This window comes from Dermacentor silvarum, chromosome 4, assembly GCF_013339745.2.
Source record: "Dermacentor silvarum isolate Dsil-2018 chromosome 4, BIME_Dsil_1.4, whole genome shotgun sequence".
Classification (NCBI taxonomy): Eukaryota; Metazoa; Arthropoda; class Arachnida; order Ixodida; family Ixodidae; genus Dermacentor; species Dermacentor silvarum.
The window spans coordinates 187,095,616-187,109,609 of record NC_051157.2 but is presented as its reverse complement, the minus strand read 5'-3'; the positions used below and the strand labels follow the sequence as shown (position 1 = coordinate 187,109,609).

Below are 13,994 nucleotides of genomic sequence, written 5' to 3'. Positions count from 1 at the left end.
GATTATACGGCGGTTCTGGCTTCCCGTGGTTTCTTTGTTTTCGCAATTGCGCTAAACTGTGAGTTTGCTTAGCGTTTACAATGGTGGCACACAAACGCCCGCGTGATGCATTCACGCTAGAGACGAAGATCAAAGTTATCTTTCAATTCAATTGTGTTTTCTTCCCTAAAATGGCCACTTTCTTGTTAAATTATTATTTATTTATTTTGTAATTATGTTGTTGGCGCTTCATATACTCTGTGGCTGCTATAGCAAGTAAAAACTTCGTAAGAAGAAGCTTTGCGATCAGATCTGCTCCATGTGCTGTTGACAATAAAGCATCTGTCACTTTAAAAAAAGCATCTTGTGTGCTCTTGAGCTCAATCTCTCGGTAAACAGAACCTTTTATCAGTGGGACTTACTTAACTGGTTCCTTGCGTTCCCGTTTAACGAGCGTTCACTATAACTGTATTGCCAACGAAAATTGCATCTCCTTGAATATCTTGATGAATGTCAATGGAATGCCTTCACTTTATGCAGTACTGCTGTGAAGAATCAACAACGCGTTATTTTTCACTTCGGGCGCCTTAGGTATAATCGGCGCAGAACTGACGCGTACACACGAGACATGGTTTGAGATTTGACCGCTGAGCATTTTGCTCGATTTTACTCGGACCACTTTGAGATTTCAATGCGGTATTAAGAAAATAAAAACTAAATTGCGTTGGTAAACTTCCCTATAGTAATATTAACGCAATATTGGAAAACGCTGCCACTAAAAATCCTTGATTATTAAACTCTCGCGTAGACTCCGCAGAATTTTCTAAGTAGTACATCACGTGAACGCCTGTACAGAGACATAAAAACTTAATAGCAGTGACTCACGCGTATTTCCATCTGTGACTTTTGCTGCAAAGCTGTAGGTCAACTAATCCAGTGCCTTTGCTATGTTATTTCTTTTGAAGCAAATGCGCCCTCTGGAGGCAATGAACAAGAAAACCGTTAGAAGAATACCGGAAATGCCTCTTTGTGTAATTTAATTCTTGAACCGATCTGAACTGAATTGAATTTGTTTGCAACAACATTGCGGGGCATCAGGCAAAATGCTGATCAAACAGCTCGAAAGGACGTGACCACCCATCGGCATAGCGGTGGTTATCTTAAGAAGTAAATATATTTAACCGGCAATTATATTTGCAAACATGCTTATGCGATTATAGATGTCAAACGTTTGGTATACAACCGGCACTTCCTGTAAACAGCCATTGAAATAAAGATCAGTCAGCTAAAGTTAGTAGAAGCATCAATCAGCTTATGTTAACAATGTCCCAGTATTAGACTTCGTAGTCATCTCAATGCAATGTGGGACACATCAAAGAGCTGTTTCCTATAATTGCATGTTGTAATATAGATAGCGAGAACTGTGGCATCTGTTTGCCATAATTTGGGCGACATTTGTTTTTTTTTTTACTTTGTCAGCCTTCCGGTTTGCGTGTATTATATTTTGTGGTATTAGCCTCTTGTCCAGATGACCAAAATATACTAACAGTTCAATGCACTCTATAGTATTGTGTGCACTGTAGTTCCTCAGGGGTAGCGAAACAGTAATCCACATGCTTGACACACATTGACTACAAAGACAACGAATTTGATGATGCAACAACACGTCTAAATTATGTATAAGAGACATGCACACTTTCAAAATGAATATACCGAGGATGGGTAGGTATTGCTAAAGGGGAATGTTTATTGTATCAGGTTGCATATTTGCAATTCACATTGTCTCCTTGTATTCGACATTTTATCACCATTACAAATGTATAGACAATCACAGGTATGAGGTGTACAGAATGCTGCTCTGTAGGCATTTTGCTCTGTGTTTGTGTGTGTGTGTTGTGTGTGTGCGTGTTTGTGTGCGTGCGTGCGTGCCTGCGTGCGTGCGAGTTTCTATTTTTAGCACGGTACAACTGGCATCTCACGTTTATCCTCAAATATCTTGTGTTCCAGTGTCTTACGATTGACTCTTCTCTGTCTTTTTCGCAGTCGTTTGACAGAAAGTGTCCAAGTAAAATTAAATTTGATCATGGCGAGGGCGCTGCGCTTCTGTGCTTTTACTTCTGATGTATTGCCCCTTTTCAGAATGCAAAACAATAAAATGTTTAGTAAAGTTTTTTATATCGTAGTTCACTGAAAGTTTCTTCGCACAATGCTACATACTAGGCGGGCTCAGCGAAAGTTTGGCTCTCCTATTTTCTTTAATTCGAAGGGAGGTAGGGGGGAGGGGGTGAGTGAGGCAGTTGGGAACTCCTTAGCGATGCTCTTCTGACTGAGACGGGGGTTATTGCTTTGACCAACCATGATGGTGGACTTTGAAAACGTGATGAATTGTTCTAGTTTAAAGCAGGCTACGAGGTCCAACTTTACATTGTGTGCGGTTGGTTTACTTCGCTTTTTTCACCAGATGGCGGCGACAAAAGATCTAATATGAGGCTCTATTTTAAGCATATATGACTGCGAGTGCAGGGATTCGAGCCTTTAGTACAGATTTCGAAACCTTGGCTTCCCTTTTATAGAATTCATTATGTAACGCTTACTACTCCCCAATAATAACCGTCACGAAGCCTTCTAAGATAATATGAAATTCAATTGGAGGAACCGCTTTCAGAAGAAAAGCCTGCAGCGTGAAAAAATTACACTGCCACAACAAATACGTCGTTTCAAACGTTGCCATCTTGCAGTGCACTGTGAACACGCCATTGTACTGCTGTCATCCATTAATATCCAGCGGCATTTTGTGGCACCAAAGCCGTTCTTGCTCTACAAACGCGCCCGGTCGGTGGAAGCAAGCGCCTTGCTTTCTGCGACCAGGTGGTCGAAACAAGCTCTCGCGAGAGGACTGACCTAGATAGAGATAGACGTTGCGCAATTTTCCGCGCTATGCAAGGAATGTTGTTGTACGGCTTGTGCATAGGCGTCGGTGGTTCAGTGGTAGAATACTCGCCTGCCACGCGGGTGGCCCGGGTTCGATTCCCGGCCGACGCAGTTTCTTTTTTCTTTTTCACTTTTGTGGAAGTTTACAAAATTTTGAAAACTACCCTGTTGCAGGTCACCTAATTCTAGTCCTTGAGCTGAATTATTCGGAGAGGCGGACATTATTTGCACGAGGAATCAAAATGCATATTAAACTAAATAACAAAAATTCGCTAATTATCTTCTGAATTAATTACTTTACGGCCCAGGCGACAGTTTACTAAATGTAAATCCGGTGAGTATGCAAGGCGCATTCACTTCGAATAAATTTCCATAAAGACACCAGTTTGGAGATATCAACCATCGAACTCACCATTCAAATGCACTGTTGTTTCACCTTCTTTTATAACAAAAGGCATGTATTTCGTGACACATTTTAGGAAATAATAAATCGAAAGTGGTGTGATCCTGTAAATTCATTCCACTAATTGACGATGCTTCTTGGGCTATCATATATGAGATGACCGATGTAACCAAAGCATAGGAAGCTTACCTTTCAAATGTCTTTGCATGCTATGATGAAGTCTATCTGTTGAGAGAAAGAAAAACGAAAAATTGCAAGTTGAGAAAACCATGGATAAATAAAACGTTGTATGCGAAAAGTCCCTTTTCATCAAATAGAATTAATTTGTGTAACAGCGCAAGATGGCGGTGCCCATGAATCGACTATAAAATTCCCTATATATATATATATATATATATATATATATATATATATATATATATATATACGAGCACAAAGGAAACCGAGGGGACCGATTTTTATTATTCATTTCATAAGAAGCCAACACACAATGACACCAAGGATTACATAGGGGGAAAAACTTGTACTTACTAATTGAAATAAAGAAATGATAAATAACTGGCCTTCGCACTATGCGTGCGAAGCTCTTACCATTGAGCTATCGCGGCGCCGTTATCCCATTCACTTTCCGGGGTATCTATGTTTTATCTACTAGAACTAACCCTGGAAGCCAGCGCCACCACTTATTTTAATATATATATATATATATATATATATATATATATATATATATATTGTAAAGGCGTTTATTAAACGCAAGCGTTAGGGCTGACCGTTCGATCAGTTCAGGGAACCGAGAGCGCGAGCGACGTAGTCCGAGCGATGCGCTGGAGAGACTGACCCACTAGACAGCGCTGGTAAGGATGCCCCACTGCATCGTCCGTCTTCTTCACTACAATTACCCCGCGGACGAAAAAGGGAGCCGTCCGGCGACCTAACAGTTCGTCACTATTAGGGGATCATAATACGGCTTGAGGCGCTCGACGTTGACAATGTCGCGTCCGCGACGGCGCATGTCGGAAGATGGTTCAACGGGCTCAATCACATAGTTGACGGGTGATGCACGCTCGACGATGCGGTAGGGGCCTTCATACTTAGGCATTAACTTGGAGGACAGACCAGGTGCAGCGGAAGGAACTGAGAGCCACACAAGCGCTCCAGGAAGAAAGGTGGGCGCAGAGGTGGTGTCACCGCGAGTTTTCTTCTGGCGCTCTTGGTCATTGGAGGTAAAAGCCCGGGCGAGGTCCCGGCACTCTTCGGCATGTCTCACCGTATCAGAAATGGGCTCACATTCAGATGCGTCGGGCCGGTATGGTAGCATTGTGTCGATGGTGTGCGATGGGTGCCGGCCATACAATAAGAAATATGGCGAAAAACCAGTAGTGCTCTGCGTAGCGGTATTGTACGCGTAGGTGACGAAGGGCAGAATGGCGTCCCAGTTTGTGTGGTCGGAGGAGACGTACATTGAGAGCATGTCGCCGAGCGTACGGTTGAACCGTTCCGTGAGTCCATTGGTTTGAGGATGGTACGCCGTTGTTGTGCGATGAACAACGTGGCACTCTTTGAGAATAGCTTCAACTACTTCGGAGAGGAAGACACGTCCGCGGTCACTGAGCAGCTCCTGGGGTGGCCCATGACGTAGGATGAATCGACGAAGCAGGAAGGAGGCAACGTCACGCGCTGTAGCTGCCGGAAGCGCCGCAGTTTCAGCGTATCGCGTAAGGTGGTCAACCGCCACAATGGCCCAGCGGTTTCCAGCCGATGTCATGGGAAGGGGCCCGTACAAATCTATACCGACGCGCCCAAAGGGCCGGGTGGGGCAAGGTAAAGGTTGCAGCCCAGCTGGAGAGAGGCGAGGTGAAGATTTCCGGCGCTGGCAATCGGGACAAGAGCGTACGAACTTTTGAACGTAGCTGTACATCCCTCGCCAGTAGTACCGCTGTTGAAGGCGCTGGTAAGTCTTGAAAACGCCAGAGTGGGCACACTGGGGATCGGCGTGGAAAGCTGCGCATATTTCGGAACGCAGGCTGCGAGGCACTACTAACAACCACTGGCGGCCGTCGGAGCTGTAATTGCGCCGGTGAAGCAGGTCGTCGCGAATGGCGAAATGGTGAGCTTGACGGCGCAACGCGCGGGTTGTTGACCTGGTTGATGGATCAGAGAGCCAGCCTATAAGCGACGCAATCCAGGGGTCCTTGCGCTGCTCGGAAGCGATGGTGCGAAGGTCGATGGAAGACACAGTCAACTGAGATATATTGTTGTCAGCCAAGGGAGAGCGCGAGAGGGCATCGGCGTCCGAGTGCTGTCGTCCGCTGCGGTAGAGTACGCGGATGTCGTAGTCTTGCAGGCGAAGTGCCCAACGTGCAAGACGGCCGGACGGATCTTTCAATGATGCCAGCCAACATAGTGCGTGGTGGTCCGTGATGACATCAAATGGGCGGCCATACAAATATGGCCGGAACTTAGTAAGAGCCCAGATGATCGCGAGACATTCTTTTTCTGTCACGGTGTAATTGCTCTCGGCTTTCGTAAGTGTTCGGCTGGCATAAGCGACGATATACTCAGGGAACCCTTGCTTGCGTTGCGCGAGGACAGCGCCAAGGCCAACACCGCTGGCATCTGTGTGGACCTCTGTAGGGGCCGTCGGGTCGTAGTGGCGCAAAATTGGCGGGGAAGTCAGCAAACGACGAAGGCTCGTGAACGCCTCGTCGCACTCTGATGACCACGAGGTGAGGAGCCCGTTGCTCCCTAGGAGTTTCGTCAGGGGCGATATGATGGCGGCGAAATTCCGAATGAAGCGTCTGAAGTATGAGCATAGACCGATAAAACTGCGCAATTCTTTGATGGACGTTGGCTTGGGGAATTCGGCAACGGCGCGAAGTTTGTCGGGGTCGGGGAGAATTCCGTCCTTGGATACGACATAGCCAAGTATCGTGAGTTGCCGTGCAGCAAATCGGCACTTCTTGATGTTTAATTGTAGGCCGGCGTTCGATAAACACGTCAAAACACGCCGGAGGCGTTCGAGGTGCGTGGGGAAGTCGGGCGCGAAAACTACAATGTCGTCAAGATAGCATAAACATGTGTGCCACTTTAAGCCTCGCAGAACTGTGTCCATCATGCGCTCGAATGTCGCGGGCGCATTACAGAGTCCAAAAGGCATGACGTTAAACTCGTACAAGCCGTCGGGCGTGATAAAGGCTGTTTTCGGTCGATCGACTTCTTCCATAGGCACTTGCCAATACCCGGAGCGCAAATCCAGAGATGAAAAGAACTCGGCTCCTTGCAGGCAGTCAATTGCGTCGTCTATGCGTGGCAGGGGATAGACGTCCTTGCGAGTGATCTTGTTCAGCCGGCGATAATCGACGCAAAACCTTACGGAGCCGTCCTTCTTTGTAACAAGTACGACAGGAGAAGCCCATGGACTTTTCGAGGGTCGAATTACTTCGCGCCGAAGCATGTCGTCGACTTGCTCGTTAATCACACGACGTTCGCTGGCTGATACGCGATACGGGCGTTGTCGCAATGGTGGGTGAGAGCCAGTGTCGATGTGGTGCGTTACAGTTGAAGTCCGACCCAAGGAAGCTTGCCCCACGTCGAAAGAGGAACGAAATTCTTCCAAGAGGGACAGCAGCTGGGAACGCTGGGCCGCTGTAAGGGTTCCAGCGATGGAAGAACCAAATACATCTCTGGGCAATGCGTCAGATGTAGAAACAGCACTGAGTGTACGGTAGGTGGCGCAATTCGGGTAGTCGGTCACGTCGATAACTTGCACGTCGTCGATGGCTTCCACGGTACCAACACATTCTCCTCGGAGCAGCATGACAGGGTATGGGCACGGGTTACAAACGAAAATTGTGCTAGTGCCATTGTTGATGTCCACGGTCGCAAACGGTAGCAACAGGCCCTTCCGTGCGAGGAAACGGCCAGACGGTGAAAGTAATGCAATGGCGTCCGAGAGGCCACTGCAGTGCATAGACACGATCATTGAGGCGTTGGGGGCAACCTGAGTGTCGGCTTCGACAATCAGTTTCCTGGGAAGCGGCGGAGCGTCAGTGGGCGTCAAATCTAGCAGCGGCGATAGTTCTATTTCGGCTCGAGCGCAATCAATAACGGCATTGTGGCGCGAGAGAAAATCCCAGCCGAGGATGACATCGTGAGAGCAGGAGGAAAGGATCAAGAATTCTATAGCGTAGACAACGTCCTGAATTTCTACACGAGCAGTGCAAGACGCCAAGGGTCGAATATGCTGAGCACTGGCTGTGCGAAGGGATAGTCCGGACAGGGGCGTCGTGACTTTCCGAAGTAAGCGGCAAAGTGTAGCGTCCATAACACATACGGCTGCGCCTGTGTCGACGAGTGCAGACGCGCGGACACCGTCGACAAACACGTCTATCACATTGGAAGGGCTGCAATGAGGACTTGTGTACTTCGACGTTAACGCAGCCCTTGCCTCGTGGACTGCGACTGTCAGTTTTCCTCATCCCGAGGGGCGGCACGAGGCCGCATCGGCGATAACGAGCGCCGGCGAGGAGATGAGGAACGGCGGGTGTTCGGCGGCGGGCGGTATGTCGGTGACACACAAGAAGGGGGGTCGTAAGATGGACGGGGCGAACGGTTTGGCATGGAGGATGCGACGCTGGGCGGCTGCACACGATTACAGAAACGAGCCACGTGACCGGCGTAGCCGCAGGCAAAGCATATAGGCCGGTTGTCAGACGTACGCCACCGGTTCGCTGTGGCTGGTCCCGCCCACGTCGGAGCACGCCCTGTATGGAACGGCTGGTGATATGACTGTATAGCGGGCTGCGCTGGTGGCCGAGCCACGACGTCGGCATAAGTGAGTGGCACAGGCGCAGAGAGTGGGTGGGGCCTCGCGACGACGTCAGCGTAGCTGAGCGGTGCTGGTGCCAGAGACTGTTGGGGTGGAGCCACGACCTCGGTGTAGCTCAGTGGCACAGGCGCAGGAACATGGTGGCGTTGGTTGGGCAATACGTCGGCGATTTCTTGCTCGATGGCGCGGCGGAGCGGAGGCACGATAGTCGAAGCGGGCTGTGGCACATGCGGCGGCTGAGCGAAGGGTACCAAGGAGAGTTGGCGCGCTACTTCCTCCCGAATGAATGCTTTCATTTCCGCAAGCACTGCGGTCTGGTCGAAGGTGGTAGCCAGACCAGCGATGTGTTCGTCGCGTGAGGAAGACCGACGAGTCAAGGAGCGCTGCCTGCGTAGCTCCTCGTAACTTTGGCATAACGTAACAATCTCTGTGACGGATTGTGGGTTCTTGGCGAGCAGCATGTTGAAAGCGGCGTCCTCGATTCCCTTCATAACGTTTCTGATTCGGTCTGATTCCGACATCGTCGCGTCCACGCGCTTACACAAGTCCAGGATATCTTCGATATAACTAGTGAAGGACTCTCCTGGCTGTTGGGCTCGTTCTCGCAAGCGGGATTCTGCTCGCACCTTGCGCGCAGCAGGACGACTAAACACAGCTATTAACGAGGTCCTGAACGCGGACCACGTAGGAATTTCCGTCTCGTGGTTGTTGTACCAGAGGCTTGCCACGCCGGCGAGGTAAAAGAGCACGTTGCTTAGTTTCGCGGCATCGTCCCATTTATTGACGGCGCTTACTCGCTCGTACGTGGACAGCCAGTCCTCCACGTCGTTGTCGTCTGTGCCGCTGAAAACAGGAGGATCCTTGTGGCGAGGGAGACCAGAGCACACGACGGAGGGTGTAGGAGGCGTTTGCTGGGTCGTCGGCTGAGATTCGTCCTGAGACATGGTTGAAGAGAGGGTACGGGATCGGAGCTCCAGGATGCGTTGGAGCGTAGCACTCTCCACCACTTGTAAAGGCGTTTATTAAACGCAAGCGTTAGGGCTGACCGTTCGATCAGTTCAGGGAACCGCGAGCGCGAGCGACGTAGTCCGAGCGATGCGCTGTAGAGACTGACCCACTAGACAGCGCTGGTAAGGATGCCCCACTGCATCGTCCGTCTTCTTCACTACAATATATATATATATATATATATATATATATATATATATTGTACAACAGTTAGCGCTCACACTATACAGTGTGTTTCAGCAAACACTTCCAACGATGTTTAAAGGTTGCCTGTGGCAGATAGCACAATTCTAGTTGATGAGCTGGTCAACTCTAAGAGGCGGACACTACTTGCACCGAAAATTGAAATGCATAGTCACCTCATTATAAAAATTATAATTAACTTTTAACTGGTTCCCTTATGGCCCATATTGCAATTTACAAATTTTAGTCGTGGAGTCAGCAAGGCGGATGCACTTGGACCGAATTCTCAGCATGCCACCCATTTAGAGATATTAATTCCCGAACTTCGCCGAGAAATGCCTTGGCGTTACAGTTACTTTCTTAAAAAACGTCGTTTGGTCCATTGAAGCACAAAAGTAACCGAAACGCCAATGCATTTCTCCGCAAAGTTCGAGCAATAATATCTCGAAACTGGTGTCTTCTTGAGAATTCGTTTCAAGTGGACCCGCCTTGCGAACTCCACGGCTAGAATTTGTAAAATGCAATATGGGCCATAAGGTAATGAGTTAAAAACCTAATTAGTGAATTTTTGTTAATTCATCGATTATGCATTTGACTTTTTGTGAAAGTAGTGTCCGCCTCTTCGAGTAAACCAGCTCATGCACTGGAATTGTGCTCAACGCAAACTTCCTGAACTTCGCAGCAAACGTAGTACAAGCAACAGGATCGTGTTCTCTTTACACAGACAACAAACCGATTCTATCTTGTAAAAAAAAACTTTCTCGAGCAAGGTGTTGAGAACACAAATATTGCAGTCATCACAGCTTTGCTATGCGAAGATTTGCAATCCATGTCGCTCTTCGGCGCCACAAAACTTCAAAACGCAGCATAATTGCACGGTCGTGCGGAGTTTCGTAGATGGTGGCTCCATCATACTTGAAGCGCACCCGATCGCAGTATACGAAGGCTACCGACGGAGCGTCTACTCCGACCTCCATGTGAGGTGCCCGGCTCGCCGCTAGGTGTCGCATCAATTGTTGGAGTCCCGAATGGCGTACGGAGTCTTCCCTGTCTCTTTAAAGGCGAAGCTTAAGCGTCCTCTAATTTTACAGCGTAAGCTGTTATGGGCTCATATTCCAATAGCCGTTTCGGTTCGCGATGGTGGTGGCCGCGTCCATAACCGCTATAGCCGTAAATGCGAAAAAAGTACCCGATCACCACCGGAATTGAATGCACGCCCGCTGCGCGGGAGTCGGATACTTTACCACTGAGCCATGCAAGCGCTTGCTAACAGGCAGCGGACAAATGACATATAAATGCGCCCGATAGGCAGGCGCGCAGGCGCAGACGACCCGAGCCTCCGCCAGTATGGTGGCGCCATCTAGTTGAGGCACCTGCAAACGCCGCGTGCGCAGGCGCAGACGATGTGATGCGATTCAGACGAGGCGCGCAATCAACGCAATCCCGATGTTAGATGTGCGCCACGTATACTGGGTACCTCTTCGGTACACGTTATGGCGTCTCCTCGCAAGATACGAACCGCTGCTCAAGAAGCGAATCGTAGAGCTACGTGGCCGGCTAGAACCAGGCATCATTGGGCTCAGAAGACTGCTGTGCAGCGAGCATTACAAGCCACAGCTCGCCCTCGACTTCGGGCGGACAGTTCAGATCGTTCTCGTCAAAATCGAGGCGAAGAGACTTTGCCGCAAAGGCCCTGCTGTGCGTGGTGCCAAAATTGCAGCTACTCTTGCGCCACTCAACAAGCTTACGCTGTGACTGTGCTGCGTGTGCCGCGCAGACCTGTGAATCTTTTCAATTCGACATTATCATGAAAGTCTTTCACACTTTTACAGTATTGTGGAGACGTACTACGCGCTGTAGAAGAACTCTCGGCGATCTACGGTGACGCTCTTTGCAGCCGATATGGTGGGTAGCTTTGAACAGCATGGTATACGTCAGAGGCGTGATGAATGGGTCCAGTTGCTAAACTTTCATCGCACTAGTGCAACTGCGCCAAAGTAGGAACAGGCGATGAGGACATACCTAAAATTGACAGTGTACGGTTTACTTTGATTTGTCATCCAGATGGCTAGCGATGAATAGCCTAAAATGAAGTAAGACTTTAAGCACATGGCTGTGAGAGTAGCTAAGCCGCGGACTTGCGGCAGTGCTTTGAGGCTTTATGACAGCCTTTCAAAAACTTGGTTTCCGTTTTCTAGAATTGTTTATTGCCTGACACTCCCTGTTGAAATTGCGTACTAGAGCATTTTATCATACGCGATCCAACTGGAGGAATCGCTTTCACAATAAATTAAGCGAGCAGCATGCAATGCCTCGCGGGCACGAGTACGTTATTTCAAATGTTGCAATTTGCTTTGCATATGAATAGGCTATGGTACTGCAATCATCCATTCACATCAAGCGGTATTTTGCTTCGCAGAATTCCTTGTTCCTCTTCCAAAGCGCCTGGTCGATGGAAAAGCGTGTTTGACCGAGAAAGCGCTCTCGATCGGACTGACCTAGATATAGCTAGACGTTGCGCAATTTCACTTTCTCTATGTAAACAGTGCTGCTCTCTGCCGTAAATACACGCGTCGGTGGTTCAGTGGTAGAATACTCGCCTGCCACGCGGGTGGCCCGGGTTCGATTCCCGGCCGACGCAATTTTTTTCTCTTTTTTTGTCAGCGTTTAACGCTAGTAGGCATGTGAGAATGTCCGAAACTGTCGAACAACGAATCGAATAGTCATTATCCGTAAATGCGAATATTTTTCGAAGACTTTTCGTATATTGCATAGCGTGAACAGTGCTCAAAAAAACATAAAATTACAATTTGCTAGGGCACGTTGCCAGGCTAATTGGTTTGCAGTCAAAATACACACGGAGCTGCTTTTAAAAAAGAACGCTTCATAAAGTTCTATGGAATGATATAAACGTGTTAATTTTAGGAATACAGGGATGTGAACTTCAGTTTATAATAATTATGATAACAGCTATTTAATATTTCAGAACTATTCGAGAACAATTAAAAACAGTATTCGATTCGATTCGCATTTGATTCGACCTCAAAAATCGCTATTCGCACACCCCTAAATTTTAAACATGCGCAATGAAAGAATCAATCAGCTCTATTTTCTTTCCGGCTGTTATAATACGCTTAGGCCGAGCTTTCAGTTCGACGTCGCATGCCAGGATCACGTAGACAACAAAGCAGGAGAATTGGGGTGCTCGCATTGGTGGGAAGAAGCACGTGTTTGAAGCGCTGCCCGGTATCATGTCTGTTTCTTGTCATGCATTCTTCTGCACTAATCAATAATACAGTAAACTTCATTCAAGAATAACCTGGTTAAGCAAAATATCTGATTGGAGAACAGTGCATGGATATTTGGCTGGTTTAGAATGGGCTCAACGCAAAATCAAGCCTCTTAACACGACTTGCTTGTTCTGCTAAGCAGAACTTCCGCGAATGCCGCTGGCGCCTGCGACACGATTCAGCAAAAGGACCACATGGACCGACACGGCAGAAATCAATACACTAGCACCACTTGTGTCATATCTATCAGCAAAATGTGGTATACAAAATTTATTAGCATTCCTGTTGAGTTTGTGAAAAACCTCCCTCTAAGAATCTGGAATATTACTGCAGCGCTAATGGATGTTTTAGTACAATTTGGGTGCGAATATATCAAAAAGGATGCTGGTCTAAGGATTTGTGCTAAACAGGTATGAGTACACACTAATTGGTTGAAAATGCATCAATTTTTACGACAGAATAATTTTCAAAGTTTATTAGTGGTTAATCTTATATGGCTACACAGAAATTCCAATTACTCGCGAAAGTAATGTATACCTCTTAGTGTAATGTCCCTGAAGAGACCAAATTGCGTCATCTTCCACACGTGAGCTTCAAGAATACTCGTTTGAAACAACAAAAAGACAGAAAAATGGAAGAAGCAAGCAAACACAGAGCGAGCACCGACAACAGTGAAATAGAAACATAGCGCTCTGCCGTACATAAACGCACAAGCGCAGTCGCTCACTGCGATACCGCGACGTAGCTGCCTTGGGTTATCTTTGGCTGTGGCTGTACAGACACCATACAACACGAGTAAATACTATTCCATCAACAAACCCTTCTCTCGCGCAGGAAGCCGGTTCGGCAGACCACTTCGCCACATACGCACAATGTGACCGTTTATTGTATTTTACGAAGAGACCGCGTACGCGAAACGTTGCGTGCTTTGCAGGCCGAGGACCAATAATTTTGTAGTGAACAACTTCCCTCGCTTCTAAAGCACTAACAGAAACGTCCAGAACTGCCTTTGCGGGCTGCTTCAATTGGGGGCCGGCAGCCAATCTATGCGGGGCGCGCCGTGTTACCCTCATACCACGTCAACGCTTCTGGTCCTCTCCGCCAATGACCCCGTTGCCACTGACTGCTTTCTCGCTTCCCACTGCCAATAGCGGATGACGAGTTGAATAAAAGCACAAAAGAACTGTTTTTGACTTTATGGGTGAATTATTTATTATTCGCCAGTGATGCAACGCTACACCCGAAAGCGCCAGCCGAACATTAGTGCTGGTGATAATTTACATAAGGCATTATTTTAGCCTGAGGGGACTCACCGAGCGCTACAAGTCAGTGCATGTGCGTCCTTCTATGAAGCGAAAAGCGATTGCAC

General features: G+C 48.0%; 2 non-coding genes across 2 annotated transcripts; both read left to right on the top strand.

The window, feature by feature from the left end:
- The first annotated feature begins 2,950 nt into the window (after positions 1-2,950).
- On the top strand, positions 2,951-3,021 carry Trnag-gcc (transfer RNA glycine (anticodon GCC)). The gene has a single exon. It is a non-coding gene; the product is annotated as a tRNA-Gly (tRNA).
- An 8,884-nt stretch (positions 3,022-11,905) lies between these two features.
- Positions 11,906-11,976, top strand: Trnag-gcc (transfer RNA glycine (anticodon GCC)). Its single transcript has one exon. It is a non-coding gene; the product is annotated as a tRNA-Gly (tRNA).
- The last annotated feature ends 2,018 nt before the right edge of the window (positions 11,977-13,994 follow it).